The 12,500-nt window shown below is 39.9% G+C and overlaps 1 protein-coding gene across 2 annotated transcripts in view; it reads left to right on the forward strand.

The window, feature by feature from the left end:
- LOC127411012 (sprouty-related, EVH1 domain-containing protein 1-like) overlaps window positions 1-12,500 on the forward strand; it is a 66,023-nt gene that overhangs the window by 19,281 nt on the left and 34,242 nt on the right. The gene's annotated exons all lie outside the window — the stretch shown is intronic.

Raw genomic sequence — 12,500 nt, forward strand, 5'->3', positions numbered from 1 at the left:
TGTGCATGTGTGTGTGTTAGCGTGTGTGCATGTGTGTGTGTGTGAGAGAGTGTGTGTGTGTTAGTGTGTGTGCATGTGTGTGTGTGTGTGTGTGTGTGAGTGTATGTGTGTGTTAGTGTGTGTGCATGTGTGTGTGTGTGAGAGAGAGTGTGTGTGTTAGTGTGTGTGTATGTGTGCATGTGTGAGAGAGAGTGTGTGTGTGTGTGTTAGTGTGTGTGCATGTGTGTGTGTGTGCTAGTGTGTGTGCATGTGTGTGTGTGTGTGTGAGAGAGTGTGTCTGTTAGTGTGTGTGTTAGTATGTGTGTGTGTGTGTGTTTGTGAGAGTTTATGTTTGTGTTAGTGTGTGTGCATGTGTGTGTGTGAGAGAGTGTGTGTGTGCTAGTGTGTGTGCATGTGTGTGTGTGTGTGAGAGAGTGTGTGTGTGCTAGTGTGTGTGCATGTGTGTGTGTGAGAGAGTATGTGTGTGCTTGTGTGTGAGAGAGAGTGTGTGTGTTAGTGTGTGTGCATGTGTGTGTGTGTGAGAGAGTATATGTGTGCATGTGTGTGAGAGAGAGTGTGTGTGTTAGTGTGTGTGCATGTGTGTGTGTGAGAGAGTATATGTGTGCATGTGTGTGAGAGAGAGTGTTTGTGTTAGTGTGTGTGCATGTGTGTGTGTGTGAGAGAGAGTGTGTGTGTGCTAGTGTTTGTGCATGTGTGCGTGTGTGAGAGAGTGTGTGTGTGTTAGTGTGTGTGCATATGTGTGTGTGTGTGAGAGAGTGTGTGCGTGTGTGTGTGTGAGAGAGAGTGTGTGTGTCTGTTATTGTGTGTGCATGTGTGTGTGTTTGAGAGAGAGAGTGTGTGTGTGCTAGTGTGTGTGCATGTGTGTGTGTGTGTGTGTGTGTGTGTGTGAGAGAGTGTGTGTGTGCATGTGTGTGTGTGTGTGTGTGTGAGAGAGTATGTGTGTGTTAGTGTGTGTGCATGTGTGTGTGTGTGAGAGAGAGGCTGTGTGTTAGTGTGTGTGCATGTGTGTGTGTGTGCTAGTGTGTGTGCATGTGTGTGTGTGTGTGTGAGAGTGTGTGTGTGTTAGTGTGTGTGCATGTGTGTGTTTGTGTGTGAGAGAGTATGTGTGTGTTACTGTGTGTGCATGTGTTTGTGTTTGAGAGAGAGTGTGTGTGTGCTATTGTGTGTGCATGTGTGTGTGTGTGTGAGAGAGTGTGTGTGTGTGTTTGTGTGAGAGAGTGTGTGTGCATATGTGTGTGTGTGTGTGAGAGAGAGTGTTTGTGTGCATGTGTGTGTGTGTGAGAGAGAGTGTGTGTGTTAGTGTGTGTGCATGTGTGTGTGTGTGAGAGAGAGTGTGTGTATGTCTATATAGCTACGGTTGGAGAGAACAAGACTCAGTCTCAACATTCCGTATGTCTGTGACATCCTCTGTTAAAATAAAGTTGTTTTGAACCGGCTTGTGTCACCCCGGCTTTAATACGCGGTTATGAGAAGGATTGGTGTTAGGACACAGTGTGAGAGTGGGAGTATGTTTTCTTTCATGGTTTCTTTTCATCAGGATGTGGTATTTGCAAAAAGATCATAGTAACCAAAGGTAAAAGTAAAAGGTTGATAACATGGACAGTGACCATAAAACAAATTAGGCCATTTTTCATAAGAAAAATGCATCCTGAAATTAAATTGTATTACATCACTACCCCGATTTATTGATATATTGATATAAGTTCATGGTAAATATTTTGTAATATGTGTGATGTGTGGATTGAAAGCCTTAGCCCTGATTTTTGTCCGTTCATGGTACAGATTTCTCCTTTATTCCTTTTTAATGCTGTTTAGAATATTGTGGCCATTTCATACGATTTTAAACTAGTTTAATCATCGACATATTATGGGCTTTCATAGAGATTTTGAGCAAATAATCAATGCCAAATCTGTGACCCAGTCCATGCTTCTTGCAGCGCTGTTTATGATGATCTGCACAGCTGAGAGCTCGAGACTGGTCTACGTGTAAATGCACGACTCTCTGCGCTAGGGGCGGGCGATATACCGGCAGACATGATAAACCGGTATACATTTTGGATTATTGTCTGTATAGCGGTAATGCAAAGTTGCCACCGTATGCAAGAAATGTGCACTTCATTCTATTCATGTAACATGTACGTGGTACACATTCTGTCTGAGAAATGGTGGAGGAAGGCGGAGCGTCTTCAGTTGAGACTGAGACAATTGAAGAAACAGGGTTTTTCATATACTGACCATTATTTCACCTGCCGCCCAAGCTACATTTCGGGCCGCCAAAGCAAATTCAATGACATTAATCTCATGTTCTGAACATGCTTCTCATCAGTCACACGCAGCTGTGTTTCACGTGATTTTCACGCGCTGTATCTGAAGCATGAAAGTGCGCGTGAGTCCAGTAGGCCTCCAGATTGGTCAACATGGTTTCTGCACAAACTTCAAAACTTGTGTGACCCATTTGAATTGAGTTTTGAGTTTTTTACCTCAAAGTGCTATGGAGGAAGTCAAACCTGAGCCTGACATTCTAACCAACACTGATGAAGAAAACAGCTTAAACAATGTGTCATGCGCCAACAATTACAGTATGTGTCATCCATCTTGCAGGTTTTAAATTACACATCATCACCCTTAATAAAATTCAGTTCAAATGATGTTAGATATTAGAAAACAAACCGGCTTTGCTTTTAGATATTCAAATATTCTCTACGGAGATGACTTAAACCATTAAGTGCCTAATGAAGTGTTTATAATAATAATACTAGTCAACAACATCAGACTGAAATGTGAAATTTAGCATTGTGGAAAGGTTGATTAGCACTTTTTGAATACCACCAATTTATTTATTTATTTATTTATTTACTCTATATTTGTTCAGTTCCAAATAAAGAGAAAATTATATAAGAGGAAGTAGTTTTCATTTATAAAGTATTTCATGGATTTTTCAATAATAGGCTTTACAATATGGAATTTTAATATATAAACCATTTTTTTTTTTTTTTAATTTAACTACATCGTGTTATATATCGTTATTGTGATATAAAATTAGTGATATTGTGCTAAAATCATATCGGCCACCCCTAATCTGCACTGATCTGTCCATTGAGCCATGCTGACTGATCCGGGTAGAGCTGTTTCCTATCGCGTTTTGAACATTTGCCGTTTGATATTTCTCATATGCAACAACAAAAACGACACAATCAGAGAGTGCGACCTCTTGTAAGTTTAATTGCACTGTTAGGAAAAATGGTCGCAAAATGCTACCATTTTGTCGCAGTCTGCAGCCCTGGTCCTAGTGATTATGAAACGTCTACTTTTTTTAAGTAAATACAGTCTGCATGTGCTGCACATTTCAGCACACACATGAATGTGTGAAGCCGCTTATACACTGAAAACACAGACTGACCAAAACACCACATTTTATGTGTTACGCACTTAATGACCATGACCAATAACGAAGCTATTAGCTGAACTATAGTTCTCAGTAGTGAGATGGTAGCTTTGTTGGGTTTTAAGTAGCTTTTCTGTAGTGAAGCTACAGTATATTTTTGATTAGGTAGCGTCGTAGCTTTGACAAAATCTACACCGCTTCATTATGCCGTGTAGACGGTGTTTACTATCGCCAGATTTGAATCAGAACTAAAGATGTCCGATTCACAAATGGATCGCTCGGCTGATGGACGGCCCTAAGAGGTGGGGTGGCGATGGTGTCGAGAGAGAGGGGTGGGTTGTCCTGCCATATTGCACATACATTTAACATTGCACAATACTGTATACTTGTATACTGTAGCTTGCCCAACACTGATTTTATGAGCATCACACGCTCTGCTTATAGTAGATCCCAGAAGAGAGTGCACATTTACTGTAAAGCTGACTATATCATATTTATATAATTCAGTTGCAGCATTTTGTGCATTAATAATCACACTGAGCCATATAATCAACGTCTTTAGCAGAAGTGTGAAAATAAAGCCAAAAACACAGAACAGAAAAACCTTCTCATCAAAATAAAAAGTTAGATTCAAAATAAAAGCTTGATGGGAGAATTGAAGAAATCGAGAAAGATATTAGTGCTGTATAGTACAATGTTGTATTTACTGTAATAATAATAATAATAATAATATTTAAGCAATATCTCACTAGCACGTGTGCTGTTGTACTGAATAGAAGTATTTAATCAATGTTTTCATTTATAATGTGATGTTCTGTTGTGCAGCACTTTATTTGACAAGAATAAGACCAGTGTTGTGAGGATCATTACTGAAGCACTTCTTTTGATTATGCAATGGTATGTTTAAAAGTAATTGTTCTACTTTCATTTGATCCAAGTTTTATTAAGTCATTTGATTAGATATTATTTTGATGATGAAGTTGATTGCACTTTAAGACATGGAATGGAAGCAGTGATGAAATAACAATAAAACAGATTTAGTGTCCCTGAGAAAGTCTGCAAGGAAACATGCAAATCTTTTAATTTATTATTTACATTAAATGTATCAATGTTGTTACATTTGCTAAAGGAGGGTGTTCAATAGCAAATCAGCTTTTTGTTGTATATTGAAATTAGTATCAAGAATCATGAAATTTTACTGATAACCACTGAAATTTTGGTATCGTGGCAACCCAAAATAAACCTGTGAATTACTCAAAGATTTGACGTTTGGCGGTGAACAAGTGGCACTTTAATGGCTGTAGCAGCAGTGCATTAAAGGACTAAAAATAAAGAGTTAAAGAGACAAAACTTCTCAGAAAGAAAACCTGATCTTGTGGAACTGCATCCTTTTAAGGTTTACAGCGTTACGTCGTCATGACAGTGAAGTTGTAAATTGTCTATATCTTTCAACAGATGTGGTTAAGTGAATTTATCACAGTAAACATCATGTTAACACACATATTGTTTACGTCTTGTGTCTATACTTTTGAAACAGTATTTTAATGTTTACAGATTGACCCCATTGACTTCCATTGGAAGTGTCTCACTGGAACACACATTTGTGCAATTTACTTGTATTGAACCCAGAATATTCCTTTACTAATCCTCCTGGTGGTCAGAGACTAGTGACCAGTCATGATTAAAACATTAAAAGATTCAATCCCTCCCAGTACAACTACCTTGTGTTATTCTAGATCAAACCATTAATTAAGTCTCTGGAATAATCTTTCTGAGCTGATGACATCACTGCGTTCTAAAGATCTCCGATGACCACTCCTGTAGCGGCCGTTTTCTAACGTTCTGCTGGTGACTCTGTGATTTCATCGCCCACTTTGAATAACATAAACATCATGCTTATTCTAGAAAAGTGTTTTCTCTTTAGAGGATATTAAAGGATCCATCTTTTGTATTTTAGCTTATCTTGTTGGTAACAAGTCAAAAAATAACCATGAAGAGATATATTTTGTTTGGTTTGTTCATGTGTTTTGTGTTGAAGCAGAGAGACTGTAGTATCTAACAGGCCTGCTTTGCTTTAGTGTAGAAAGTGGTGTGGCGATTCTCTCTTTCGGATGCAAATGAAACAAGCCGTCTTTTGCAGCTCCTGCAGTCTGCTTCACTGTGTGATATGTGACAGAGTCCAGTGCGACAGAAGCGGTCATTGTGTGATGTTCAGAGCTCAGGATGCACCCGGTCTCCTCTGTCAGTCCTGTCACTGTATAATAAACCATCATTCAGAGCCCATACAAACTGCTGTCATTTGAACTGCAGACATTACTCCTTATGGGTTCTCAACCTCAGACTATTTCGTCTAGTTGCAAGATATCCAAAATGTTCGATATTTTAGAGAAAGACTATCCATGACCAGAGGAAATCTCTTAGTGTGTTTGCGATGCTCCATGACTATAATCTGAAGTCGTATGGCGAACTGTCCCTGGAAATTGAGCATGGGGCCCAAAACCTCAAGACGAGATGGTGAACAAACATTTAAGTGGAGTTTAACTTTTAAAAACACTCACCTTGCATTGACCACCCACGCAAGACCAAGCCCCAATATGCTTTGCCCGTTTCTTTTGCGACTCGTAACACAGATTAGCAGCAGCAGTCGTTCCAGTGTCCATGTTTGATCACATCTGTCATGTCGCTCCAGAGTGGGACGGTTTGTGTTTCTGCTCGCGTTTATGATCATTGTTTATTGTTGATGAGATGAGCACTCTCCAACTGAACACAGGGTATGTTTTCTCTCCACTTCATCAATAAAACTCTCTGAACCAAATTATTAAATATTTGAAATCTAAATATTGCTTAAGCTTTCAATAGAAATATTGATGTTTTAACCTGGAAAAGTGTATTGGCATTGATGTGAGGAGATACTTTAAATATCAATGTCTCTTATTAAATGTTTGTTTATCACTTTGTGATCTTCATCTATAGACTAGTTGTCAATTGATGTAGGTTTTCAGATATCAAATATCATCTGAATAATTAGCCGGGCTGACATGTCTACTACCACGACAAACTTGTTTGTTAGATGGCATTCATACTCACTTAAAGTGATATTCTGAGTTCAGTACAAGTTAAGCTCAATCAACAGCATTTGTGTCATAATGTTGATTACCACAAACATTTATTTCAACTCGTCCCTTCTTTTCTTTAATAAAAGCACAAATGTGTGTTCAGTGAGACACTTACAATGGAAGTCAATGGGGTACATTTTTGAAGAGTTTAAATGCAGAAATGTGAAGATTATAATTGTATAAAAGCACTTACATTAGTTATTTTATTAAAACTTGTGTGTTATTTGAGCTGTAAAGTCGTTTTAGGGTTTACAGCGTTACGTCGTCATGACAGTGAAGTTGTAAAATTGTCTATATCTTTCCACAGATGTGGTTATTAAGTGATTTTCTCACAGTAAACATCATGTTAACACACATATTGTTTATGTCTTGTGTCTATACTTTTGAAACAGTGAGTATTTTAATGTTTACAGATTGACCCCATTGACTTCCATTGGAAGTGTCTCACTGGAACACACATTTGTGCTTTTTTAAAGAAAAGGAGTAATCAACATTATGACACAAATACTGCTGATTGAGATTAACTGAGACATTTTCTCACTAGTCTTCTTTTTCAATAATGAATTTATGAATTCTGAGTATTGTATAACATTGCTGAAGTTTTGATGTGTTGATAATTATGAACCAATCTGGATTCATGGTCCAGTTTTTAACTGATGTACTTGTTCATTTGTTTTGCATGTAATCATCTCACCACCATAACTGTACTGCCAAAGAAATGAATACGGAAACTGCTTATTATACAATCGTATTAAACTAAAATGTTTGCTTGACGTAGCCTTGTCTGAAAGTTTAAACTAGTTTTACATTTTTTAAGTTTGATGGATATACAGACATTAAACAGCAAGCTAGCTAGATTGATAGTCAGACAGATTTTTTATTAAATCACATGCAGAAAACATCCTTATTGCCGCCTGATATCACTGAAATTAGGGATGCACAGATCGATCACCCGACTGTGCCTAGACTCAGAGCTGATCTTTTTTTAAAATGCTGTTGATTTAAAATGTTAATACATTTTAATTATTATTTTTTTAAATGCTGTAAAATGATGGTGTGGAGCAATAGAGACAGTTTGAGCGGTTATGCTCAACATGCATGCTCTCAATCTCTCATCAGTCACTCATCACAGCACTATTTTATAAGAACTCATTTAATTCAGAGATGTTTGTCTCAATAACACTAATAACAGCAATAACCGTTTAACCTTTAAAAACAGCACCGCGTCTTCACGCAGTTGCTTAATGATTACAACAAGACGCCAAAGACAGTAAACAAATCATAGATACTCATGATTTCTCACTGGAGGGGTTTTGGAGCTTGTAATAGATATATTTCTCTTATTTTTGAACATATCTCTGCTGTGTGTGATGCTCTCATGCCGTTTACTGGTATGAGTATGTCGTAATGATCATTGATAGTGACAACAGAACTATTCAAAACTGTTTGGGGCCATTAACATATAACTGCAGCTTTTAACTTGTAAAAGTGTTATGGGCTAAAATAATCAATGATCAGATCGGTTTCGTCTGATCACAGAATCCAAATATCGGTGATCGATATCAGCCTTAAATGTCCTGATCGGTGCACCGCTAAAAAAGTGTCTCGTTCTTCTGCATTCCAGTGCTGTTGCTCGCTGAATCACGTTTCATTCCGTGTAAACAGACATGGATGATGTGCGATGTTGTGGCTGTGAACGCCATCAGAGCGGCTGAAGTTTAAGGCTGAAGTGTGTCATTTCTGCACCACCAAACAGAACTGCAAAAATAAACAATGCTTTCAAAACAGCTTTCTTAATACACCCCCGTCTGTTGATTGAACAAACAGATAGTCCCGCCCCCAACTCACACCATTGGTCATTCAGTATTGTTGTGTCTCAAGAGACAGGTCGCTCAAAAACAAACAGAGGAATTTTCATAATGCCACAGAGACACAGTGAAAATTAACCTACGGATGGATATTAAAGGCCCTGGTCGACCGCATTGCCTTTGTGAGTATCCTCTTCTGACCGTGAGCGAATATGAGCACATTTGAGGCATGCCCACTGTAACTTTTTTGAGATGCTCTTTTAGGAGAGTCAGTGGCCGGTGCATGTGCCGATGATGCGCACAGACAATGTCCGCATCTGCGAGTCGAGAAAATCTGGCCAGCGGCACGGGCTGGATTATGATAACATTTACGTCACGCATACTGTGCACGGAGCTGGGCTAGGAGAAAGTATTTTAACCAGGGACTGGTTACCAGATCTCACAAGAGAAACAAGGCACCTGTTTTGGAAAAACAAGCTCAAAACAAGGAACTTCACCCAAAATAAGTGAAAATAAGCTATTAAAATTTTGTTACATGTGGGGGAATAATCATAACAAAGTGTACAGTAGCCTATATAACATTTTTTTTTTATTTTTTTTTTTTTTACATTAAATGTTTTCTTAATAATTAAAATATCCCCAAAATATTCAAATATTCATTTGGCCACCTAAAATCAATAATAGTCCAAATATCTCTCTCCTGCATGCATGCACACACTGCGTGAGCGTGTTTGGACTTAACGTCACCTTTTGCGGGCCGAATTATTTTAACATTGATTTTTGAACTAGGGTTGTCCTTCGTAATGAAAGCGCATGCTTATGTTCTACTAAAATGAGAGAAGCCTCATTGTTTCAGGCAACAGGAAGTGATGTAATTCAGAAAATTTACTGTGATAATCACTTTGGTTTCATGAAAAAATGATCTGAACAAAATTAACCTGTTGTTAATAGGTTACCAGTATTTAAAAATAATGTGTTCTCTCTAGAACAATTGAAAGGGATTTCGCTCCAGTTTTTGGTTACATTCTGCAGACAATTTGGTTAGTTTTCAGTTTTCGTTCCTTGAACTGTTTTTAGTCCTTGATTTTAACACAGAAAAAGTTACACACTTTTACAGTTGCTGAGCGTGTCAGTGCAGGAATGCGTGTCACAGATCAGCGTGGATTGCTTGTAAATCAGTCACAGTATGATTCATGCTTTGCAAAGGAACTGTTATTAAAGATAGGGCAGTTCAAACACTTGTGAACCTGAACGTAAACTTCTGAGTAACCAGTTTCATTCATGAAGGTTTGATAGTCTGTGGTGCTGCTGCACTTGAGTGAACAGTTTAATATATTCAGATGAAATGTGTGTTACCCTGATGGTGTTTCGTGCGTTACCCTGATGGTGTTTCACGCGTGTTACCCTGATGGTGTTTCACATGTTACCCTGATGGTGTTTCACGTGTTACCCTGATGGTGTTTCACGCGTGTTACCCTGATGGTGTTTCGCGTGTTACCCTGATGGTGTTTCACACGTTTTACCCTGATGGTGTTTCACGCGTGTTACCCTGATGGTGTTTCGTGTGTTACCCTGATGGTGTTTCGCGCGTTACCCTGATGGTGTTTCACGCGTGTTACCCTGATGGTGTTTCGCGTGTTACCCTGATGGTGTTTCGCGCGTTACCCTGATGGTGTTTCACGCGTGTTACCCTGATGGTGTTTCACGCGTTACCCTGATGGTGTTTCACAGGTTACCCTGATGGTGTTTCACGCGTTACCCTGATGGTGTTTCGCGTGTTACTCTGATGGTGTTTCACGTGTTACCCTGATGGTGTTTCACGTGTTACCCTGATGGTGTTTCACGCGTGTTACCCTGATGGTGTTTCACGCGTGTTGCCCTGATGGTGTTTCACGCGTGTTGCCCTGATGGTGTTTCACAGGTGTTACCCTGATGGTGTTTCGCAGGTGTTACCCTGATGGTGTTTCGCGTGTTACCCTGATGGTGTTTCGCGTGTTACCCTGATGGTGTTTCGCGTGTTACCCTGATGGTGTTTCGCGTGTTAACCTGATGGTGTTTCACGCGTGTTACCCTGATGGTGTTTCGCGTGTTACCCTGATGGTGTTTCGCATGTTACCCTGATGGTGTTTCACGCGTGTTACCCTGATGGTGTTTCGCATGTTACCCTGATGGTGTTTCGCGTGTTACCCTGATGGTATTTCACGTGTTACCCTGATGGTGTTTCACGCGTGTTACCCTGATGGTGTTTCACGCGTGTTACCTTGATGGTGTTTCGCATTTTACCCTGATGGTGTTTCGCATGTTACCCTGATGGTGTTTCGCATGTTACCCTGATGGTGTTTCACATGTTACCCTGATGGTGTTTCGCATGTTACCCTGATGGTGTTTCGCGTGTTACCCTGATGGTGTTTCACGCGTGTTACCCTGATGGTGTTTCGCGTGTTACCCTGATGGTGTTTCACACGTTTTATCCTGATGGTGTTTCACGCGTGTTACCCTGATGGTGTTTCACATGTGTTACCCTGATGGTGTTTCACGCGTTACCCTGATGGTGTTTCACGCGTGTTACCCTGATGGTGTTTCACGTGTTACCCTGATGGTGTTTCACATGTTACCCTGATGGTGTTTCACGCGTGTTACCCTGATGGTGTTTCACGTGTTACCCTGATGGTGTTTCACGCGTGTTACCCTGATGGTGTTTCGCGTGTTACCCTGATGGTGTTTCACACGTGTTACCCTGATGGTGTTTCGCGTGTTACCCTGATGGTGTTTCACACGTTTTACCCTGATGGTGTTTCACGCGTGTTACCCTGATGGTGTTTCGCGCGTTACCCTGATGGTGTTTCACGCGTGTTACCCTGATGGTGTTTCACACGTTTTACCCTGATGGTGTTTCACGCGTGTTACCCTGATGGTGTTTCACATGTGTTACCCTGATGGTGTTTCGCATGTTACCCTGATGGTGTTTCACGCGTGTTACCCTGATGGTGTTTCGCATGTTACCCTGATGGTGTTTCACGCGTGTTACCCTGATGGTGTTTCACATGTGTTACCCTGATGGTGTTTCACGCGTTACCCTGATGGTGTTTCACGCGTGTTACCCTGATGGTGTTTCACGTGTTACCCTGATGGTGTTTCACATGTTACCCTGATGGTGTTTCACGCGTGTTACCCTGATGGTGTTTCACGTGTTACCCTGATGGTGTTTCACGCGTGTTACCCTGATGGTGTTTCGCGTGTTACCCTGATGGTGTTTCACGCGTGTTACCCTGATGGTGTTTCGCGTGTTACCCTGATGGTGTTTCACACGTTTTACCCTGATGGTGTTTCACGCGTGTTACCCTGATGGTGTTTCACATGTGTTACCCTGATGGTGTTTCACGCGTTACCCTGATGGTGTTTCACGCGTGTTACCCTGATGGTGTTTCACGTGTTACCCTGATGGTGTTTCACGCGTGTTACCCTGATGGTGTTTCACATGTGTTACCCTGATGGTGTTTAGTGTTTGTGTGAGTGATATTGTCTTAACATGTTTATTGATCATTGGTCTTGGAAGGGTCATTATTGGTGAACTTCATGTCATCATGTGCTCTTCTGTAAATACTACAGTGATTAACAATACATTATAAAGTTAAAAGCTGATTTTTACACTTTCAGAAGGTTAATGTATCAAGTTTATCATTCAATAATATAAACAGTAATTCACGGTAAAATAAACAGGCATCAAAATTACATTCCTAAAGCCTGAAATGTGGTTCCCGTATTTTTCATGGTAAACCTCTGGCAACCACAGCTGCCGGTAATTTACGGTTAAGTTTCAGATATATTTTGCTGAATTTGACGGGCTACACATTGTTATCCAATCAGGACAGTGGCTGTTTACACTGATGTCTTAAAGGGCCAGAGAGCTGAAAACTGAGAGACAAGGTGGAAAATAATCATATATTACTAAATTATGACTGTTTTGGTGCAAAAAAACCTTTACTAATATTATAAATGGACCTTAGGGAATAATAAAATGAGAAAATAAGAGTATTTCATTTCCCCTTTAAATGCAATTTATTTTGCTTACTACTCTTGAAGTAGCTGCTGTACATGTAATTACAGGATTTATCGTGCTGTGTTTTATGTGCTGTCTTTTATGATAGATAGAAAGACCTTCAAACTAACTAACAAACTAGTGACACTTAT

Source organism: Myxocyprinus asiaticus, chromosome 20 (genome assembly GCF_019703515.2).
Source record: "Myxocyprinus asiaticus isolate MX2 ecotype Aquarium Trade chromosome 20, UBuf_Myxa_2, whole genome shotgun sequence".
Classification (NCBI taxonomy): Eukaryota; Metazoa; Chordata; class Actinopteri; order Cypriniformes; family Catostomidae; genus Myxocyprinus; species Myxocyprinus asiaticus.